General features: G+C 41.9%; 1 pseudogene; it reads left to right on the forward strand.

Moving 5' to 3' along the window:
* The first annotated feature begins 2528 nt into the window (after positions 1-2528).
* LOC102823197 lies at positions 2529-3669 on the forward strand (annotated as a pseudogene).
* The last annotated feature ends 4945 nt before the right edge of the window (positions 3670-8614 follow it).

Raw genomic sequence — 8614 nt, forward strand, 5'->3', positions numbered from 1 at the left:
CTTTAGGCTTCTTTATCCTATTCCAACACCTACCATTCCTCCCACAGCACTCTCTGCTTCACATATGGGTGTGATAATCCATTACAATGGTTATACAGAACTCATAATAATACTTACAGTCATGAAGTATATTATTAGGGAATAGATATATATTAGGAAAGCAGACAGGATACAATATTTAGGACCAGAAGCAACTGAGAATGTAGCCATTTTTCAATCAGGAATACCTCTTCTCTGCCATACTGCATACATGCCTTGCTCTTGTATCAGCCTCTTGGCCTTGTATGATCCCTTGGCCTCTGCCTTGTTCTAGCAAGTGTTGCAAAGCTCCTTTAGCCAATCTGTAAATGCCCAAAGGGCACATTCTGTAAGCAAGTATCCTGCTTTAATTTGGTAGGCACTCACCTTAATTGGTCCATGAGCCTACAAACCCACAGCTACTCTGTCTGTAGTTGCTTCTGCCTCTGTCACAGACTCTACTGTCACTGCTTTCTAGATAGAGATCTTACACTCCATTAATGTTCTTGTTTTTTGTGGGTTTTGTTTGTTTGTTTGTTTGTTTTTTATGGTTCTAGGGTTATATGTTTCTGCTTCTGAGATGGCTCTTTTTAAATCTAGTTGGATGGTAAAACTAATCAATCCCAGCATTAGAGTCATGTACACCCTACTTGCGTGGTCCCACCCAATCATTGAGTGTGAATTATGAAGACTTTGGATAGAAAAGCCATATCAAGTAAATTCAAAGTATCTCAACAAGTGAGCACCTCCAGTGCTACATCAGTTTGTTGAAATACTTCCATTGATAATTGCATCAATTTCTGGAGTCTTGTTTTTTGTCAATGCCTTAAGTTCTTCATCCTATGCTGCCTCTTAATATATTTAAACATCAACCAACTTTTTTTTTTGGTACAGTGACTGTGTATTCTTTCTGTCTTCTCATAATTCTTTCTTTGTCAACATAAGGCTTGAATTTTTTCTTCAGTTCTTTCAGTTTGAGAAATGCTGAGCATGTTCTTCCCTTTTGACTTTCTAATTTTGGGTCTTTTCAAATTTCATTATGCTATTTTCCTTTGTATTCTTGAGCTACCCTTGAAAATTTCTGTTCAACTCTTTCACTTCATAATTTCTTACATTTGCTTTAGATTCTTTATGTTCAAGAGCAAGTTTCAGAGTCACTTTTGACATTCATTTCGGGTTTTCTTTCTTTCTTGTCTTTTTAATGATCTTTTTGCTTTCTTTATGTATGTTCTTGATGTCATCCTTCAATTCCTCTTGTGTTTAGTGTCCAGTGCATCAAATCTATTATTGAAATGGTCTCTAAATTCAGATGGCTTTAGTTTCCTTCAGCTTCAGCTTAAACTTGCATATGAGCTATTGATGAGGTTTCCACAGTCAGTGCCTGGTCTTGTTTTGGATAATGATATTGAACTTAACCATTGCCTCTTCCCACAGATGCAGTCAATTTGATTTTTATGCATTCCATCTGGTGAGATCCACATGTATAGTTGTCATTTATGTTGCTAAAAAAAGGTATTTGCATTGAAGAAGTCACTGGTCTTGCAAAATTCTATCATAGATTCTCCAGCATCATTTCTATCATCAAGGGCATGTATTTCAACTACTGATCCTTCCTCTGTTTCCAACTTGTTATTCCGATCACGAATAATTATCAGTGCATTTCAATTGCATGTTTGATCAATTTCAGACTGAAGAAGTTGGTAGAATTCTTCAATTTCTTCATCATTGACTTTAGTAGGTAGTGTATAAATTTGAATAATAGTGGTGTTAACTGGTCTTCATTGTTGTTGAGTGCCGTTGAGTCAGTTACAACACATAGAGACCTGGTATGCAGTATCTGAGGAGCAGCTGGTGAGCTTGTAACACCAGTCTTGCAGTCTAGTGTATTAACCCACACCAGGATTCTAGTCTTCCCTTCAGGCATGTGGATATTATATATTACAGACAGTATTGTACTTCAAGATAGATCTTGAAATGTTCATTTTGATGATGACTATGACAAGATTCCTCTTCAATTTGTCATTTCCAGCATAATAAACTATATGATTATCTGATTAAATATGCCCAATACCAGTCCATTTCAGCACACTAAAGCCTGGGATCCACCACTCATCAGTCAGTTTGTTGTACTATGGTAGCTTACATATTGTTGTGATTCTGGAAGCTATGCCACAGGTATTTTAAATGCCAGCAGAGTCATTCACAGTAGACAGGTTTCAGCTGGGCTTCCAGATGAAGACAGACTAGGAAGAAGGAGAGATAGACAAGTTTCAAATATTTAGTCATTAAAAACATTATGAAGCCCTTTTGGATGAATGGGACCAATGTTGACTAGTAACTACAGCATCTCGGTCCGCCGCGTTGGTGCCGGGCCACGTCTGGGCCCGCGAAGAATCGTGCACTGGGTGGGCGGAGATGCTCGGGGCTGTGGAGGCCCCAGCGGCCGGGCTTCTGGAGGCAGCAGTGTAGGCGGGCACCTCCACACGCTACCTGGCTGGCCCCGCCGGGTCATGCGCTCGGCCTTCGCGGTGTGCCTGGTGTTCGCAGGCTGCAGCAGCAACATGATCTTCCCGGAGCTCAGGGTACAGCAGCATCCAGGATGTGGGAATATCGTGACATTTGCACAGTTCCTCTTTATTGCTGTGAAAGGGTTCCTCTTTGAAGTGGATTTGGGAAGGAAGCTGTCACCTATCCCAGTAAGGTACTATATTGTGATGGTCACCATGTTCTTCACCGTCAGCGTGGTGAACAACTATGCCCTGAATCTCAACATCACCATGCTCCTGCATATGATATTTCGATCTGGTTCTCTGATTGCCAACATGATTCTAGGAATTATCATTTTGAAGAAAAGATACAGTGTCTTCAAATACGCCTCCCTTGCCTTGGTGTCTGTGGAGATATTCACTTGCATTTTCATGTCAGCCAAGCAGGTGACTTCAGAGACCAGCGTGAGGGAGAATGATGGATTCCAGGCATTTGCACGGTGGTTGCTAGATATTGGGACACTGACATATGCTCTCCTGACGTTAGCAAGGATGGGCATATTCCAGAAAACGGTGAACAAACAATTTGGGAAACACCCCAAGGAGGCTCTGTTTTATAACCATGCCCTTCCGCTCCCTCTTCTTGGCCTCTGACATTTACAACCATGCAGTTCTGTTCAACAAGTCCGAGCTGTACCTGGTTTGAGTCATCGGGGTGATGATGCCCATCATGTGGTTCTATCTCCTCATGGATGTCATCACTCAGAGTGTGTGCATCCAAGGCGTGTTCATCCTGACTACAGAATGCACTTCCCTCACCGTCACGCTCATGGTGACGCTGCGGAAGTTTGTGAGCCTCATCTTCTCCCTCTGGTACTTCCAGAATCCCTTCACTCCATGGCACTGGCTGGGCACCCTGTTTGTCTTCACTGGGACCGTATTGTATACGAAAGTGTGGAACAACCTAGGAGCCACAAGACAACTGCCTCCCAAGGAGACAAAAAGAACTGAGGTCGGCCTGGAGCACACACGCAGAGGGCTGGATGCTGTTGTCCTCACTGTCGTCTGTGCTGGGCAACCCAGAATTGAACCCAACACACCGGAGAATACTAGAAGGCAGGGCCTCCTGAGAGTGCTCACAGCTCTGCAGACCAACATGTGTTAGATTCACAGTAGGAACCGCTTGACCCGGAAATAGAAAAAAGAATATTTCTCTTCTACTACACAGCCCATTTATTTGTTTCTTTTTGGTTTATTTACCAAAATACTCAGGACACTTGCTTGCTGACTTCCAAGTCCTAAGAGCTTCTCGTTTCTCTTCTGTATCTTGGGATCAGCCTACGTCCCTGTCTGATGACTCGGCGACACATCAGTCGTTATCAGTCATTACTTGCCAGCAGCCTGGCCCTTTTCTCTTGCCTTCCTTCCATCCGCAGCTGTACTTGGCAGCCTATCAGACACTCCAGGGATCATTGGGAACAACGAGTGGTCAAATGTGTTGGGACACCAGGAGCATAGAACTGGACTCTTCTGCGTGAACTGAGCTGGTAACACTGGATCAGGACAGGAGACTCCCCCGCTCCCCTATAGTGGCTTTTTGTTTCTGTGCATATGGAAGCCCCTTCCGCATCTACTGCTTTCTGAACCTGAGCAAATCTGCTGCGTAGCTACGTGGCACAGTGCTAACGAGAAAGAAACAGCACATGTATGAATTTGAAAACAGGCAGGCTCTTTCCCTTGTCTTCCACTTGCCACTCACATACCCAGAGTGGAGATGGCACCATTAGTCTGACAAGACAGCTGGCCCTGGAGCTCGTTGGAGGCAGTAACCCGGGTAGGCAGAGGCTCCGAAAGTCCTGGAAACTCTGATGGAATCCCGAGCAGTCAGGTGCATTGATGAATGTGTGTGTATGTGTTACATGTGTGTATGTGTTACATGCGTGCACACACACATATACATACATATCCATATAGATATATGTATGTACTGATATATATGAGTGTCAGGGGGCTTCACAAAGTTCTTGGAAAGTTTCCATTGTCTTTCACATCCATTTGTCCATGAACTTTTTGAAACCCCCCTTTCTGTATAGTATAGATACTAGAAGTCAGGTCAAATCACAACTACACTTGAAGTGCTTCTGACCTCTCATTTCCAACCAAGGGTTTGGATGTTTTCAGTGAGCCTTTGGGAGGGGTGTGTGTGTATGTGACAGAGAGAAAAAGTGTCTTAAGACTGGTTTAGAAAGAGTCCGCTCTCTGCCAGTCATTGGGCACGTGCTTTTGTGGCTTTATGTGTGACCATTGGAGGACAGTGTGGCAGTCAGTGTTTTCTTCCTCCTTCACTTTGCCCCTAACCTTTACCTCACAGAATCCATGGAGGCATCAGGGAAGCGCACTAGCCCTTCTCTTTGCACATAGAAAAGACTCACTTTCTGCTGGGGGCAGATGTGTCATTCTGGCATGGGGTGGCCCAGAGGCCCCTGGGCTCCGTCCGTGTATGGCGCATGTTCACCACCTGTAACAGACCTGTGGATGGGTGCATATGTGTCCTGGGACCCCTAGGCCTCTTGGAAAAAGTCCTTTAAGGTGCCCTAGTTTTTTGTTCTCTAGAGTGTGAATATTATTTCTCCATCTAAGCCAGAGGGTTCAGACAGGCTGAGTGGTCTGTAAGGGTCTACACTAAAGGATCCTGAATCCATCACAGAACCAAGAGGTACTTCCTTTAAAGTAAGCGGAGTTCCTCAGCATGATGTTGCTGTAAATACACAGTGGTAACGATCCTCTTAAAATCCACAACACCTAGAGTTTCTTTCCTTGCCCACTTCATGGAAGAACTGAGTGCTCCCTAGCTGGCATCTCTGGGTGACCCACCCGAGGTACTGCCTTACACAGCATTGGATTGTCCTCCCACACTGGTGTCAACATTTCCACATTTACTCATCAAAACTGCTGAGCTACGTAGATCATTTAACTGGGCCTATTCCATTTCAGAGTCTTGCTTTAGAGTGTGTGTATTCCCCAGTCTGAGTTCCTGGCCAGTCCTCTTACTGCAGACTGTGTGTGTGCATAGATACTAGAGATCAGTCATGGGACAGCTGGATGCTGGCAATGCCCTAGGGATTGATTGTCCTCTTTAGTAGGAAGACATGGGGCTGTATGGCTAATGAACATTAATGAATAAATACTTTTTTTGCCACATACACACAAAAAAAAATTATGAAAAGCAGTGGAACACTGTCAGCAGCAAAATATTGTATATTGAAACATAATGAAGAACAGCAGGATAGTGTCAGATATAGTGTTGGAAGATGAGCATCTCAGGTTGGAAGCCACTCAAAACATGACTGGAGAAGAGCTGCCTCCTAAAAGTAGAGTTGCTCATGATAATAGGAAAGGAGAAAAGCCTTCAGGGCCTTCATTTGCTGATGGAGCACAACTCAAAATGAAGAGAAACAGCTGTAAATATTCATTAATAATTGGAACATGGAATAAACTATGAATCTAGATAAATTGGAAATAGTAAAAAATGAAATGGAACACAAAAACATCAATATCCTAGGCATTAATGAGCTGAAATTGGTCATTTTGACTCTGACAAGCACATGGCTTACTATGCCAGGAACAACAAGTTGAAGAGTGATGGTGTTGCATTCATCATGCAAAAGTACATATCATGATATATCTTGAAATACAACACTGTCTGTGAAAGGATAATATCCATATGCCTTAAAGAAAGGCCAGTTAATATCACTATTATTCAAATTTACTCACCAAACACTAAAGCCAGAGATGGTGAAACTGAAGAATTCTACCAACTTCTTCAATCTGAAATTAATCAAACATGCAATCAAGATGTATTGATAATTACTGTCAATTGGAATGCAAACATTGGAAACAAAGAAGAAGGATCAGTAGTTGGAAACTATGACCTCGGCGATAGAAACTATGCTGGAGAGAGCATGATAGAATTTCATAGGACCGATAACTTTCTTCATTGCAGATACCATTTTTAACAACATTTTAAACAACACTTGAATCATTTTAACAACACTTGAAACTCATCAGAAGGGATACAAATAAATCAAATTGACTATATCCGTGGAAAGAGATGGTGGAAAAGCACCATATCATCAGCCAAAACAAGACCAGGGGCACACTGTGGAACAGACCATCGCTAGTTCTTATGCAAGTTCAGACTGAAGCTGAAGAAAATTAAATTAAGTACATAAAAGCCAAAATATGACCTTGAACATATTCCACCTGAATTTAGAGATCATTTGAAGAACAAATTTGATGCATTAGACATTAAAGACCAAAGACCAGAAAAGTTGTGTAATAACATCAAGAACATCATACATGAAGAAAGCAAAAGGTCACTAAGAATGAAAGAAAGAAAGAAAGAAAAGACCAAAACGGATGTCAGAAGAGACTCTGAAGCTTGCTCTCCAGCATAGAGATGCTAAAGTAAATGGAAAAGGAGGAAGTGAAAGAGTGAATAGAAAATTTCAAAGGTCAGTTTGAGAAGACAAAGTCAAATATTATAATGAAATGTGTTAAGTTAGAAAATCAAAAGGGACGGATACACTCAGCATTTCTTAAGCTGAGGAAACTGAAGAAAAAAATTTGGCCCTCAACATACAATATTGACAGATTCTATGGGCAAAATATTGAATGATGCAGAAAGCATCAAAAGAAGATGGAGGCTTGATGGTGGATTAGGGAGAAGGGCCATGTAGACCTCTGCCAGTAATAACATGTAATATTAGACAAAATAGGGTTGTAGAACAGTCCAGGAACTCTGAACTCCATATAAATGAATATTTAGAAGGATTTGAAGCAAAAGCAAGAAAAGTAATGTTTTCTGATTTGTGGCAGCCAGTCAGTCTTGGTGCAGTCATTTTGAGTGGGATAGAGCAGATACAAGATCAAGAGTGCAATCCCAGGAAAACAAACAAGATGGCAGATAGGGTAGAAGGGCAATGAGGAGCTCTGTCAGCAACAACACAGAATACCGGACCAAGGAGTTTCAAAGAATAGTCCCAGAACTCTAAACCACATATAAAGAAATATTTTAAAAATTAGAAGTCTTACAGCCAATGGAATTTGTAGCAGAAGCAAGAAATCCAGTGCTTGCTAATCCAAGGCGCTCAGCTGCTCCCAGAGTGGGGGAAGGATCAGAGCAGTGAGGGACACCTGGCAGAACCATGGAGATAAAGGTGTAGACATTTTTTTGTTTGTTTGTTTGTTTGTTTATTGGTCTCTTGCTGTCTATGCACCTCCATTCTGGTGACTAGAGGAGGTGTCTGAGCGAGTGGACACCCCACACCCACCCCCGGAGGGTTCTATTATGCATGTGCACAGAGCTCCTCAAAATTTAAAGGAACAGTTACCACTTATTACCAAACAGCAACACAAAATGGCCACAGCATGCCCTGAAATTTTATCACTAGGAAAAAAGCCTGAACAGTAATTGTGGAGCAGGACAGGCAGACTAAAAAGGAAACAGGCCAAAAATTAAATCCTGAGTTACATCATAACAACCAGCAGTGGCAGCTTGAAATTTCTCAGGTAGCCTTGAAAGCAAGAAGCTGAAAGAGGGCATTAGGTAACATATTAGGCAACATATTTCTTTCTTTCTTTTTTTTTTTTTTTTTCTCTTCTCTCTTTTCTGCAATTATAGACTACAGCATCCAATCTGTCTTTTTTTGCTGTTGTTGTTTTGTTTTTTGGCACCCCTCATTATCTTTAATGGGATCTTCTCTCCCTACATTACTTAAGAAGAGACAGCAATTGTTGTCATATAGTCAAGATACAATCACACCCTGTAAAATCCCACAATCCAGATAAGAACCAATACCAACTGACATATACCAGGTAGGCAGCCAACACCTGCAACAGTTACTCTGAGTCAAGTAATAAGAAGAGTGAAAAGGGAAGCCCATCTCCTGATCACATCTACCTGGAGGCAGTCAGAAAGCATAAAAAATACCAAAACACACACTCATCTAAGTATTAATGCCACAGCTAACTACTGAATAGAAATAGAAACAGATGACCATATCAGCACATGTCCAGAAATGAGATGAAGTGACCGAGACAAATGAATT

This window comes from Chrysochloris asiatica, unplaced genomic scaffold (genome assembly GCF_000296735.1).
Source record: "Chrysochloris asiatica unplaced genomic scaffold, ChrAsi1.0 scaffold00391, whole genome shotgun sequence".
Lineage (NCBI taxonomy): Eukaryota > Metazoa > Chordata > Mammalia > Afrosoricida > Chrysochloridae > Chrysochloris > Chrysochloris asiatica.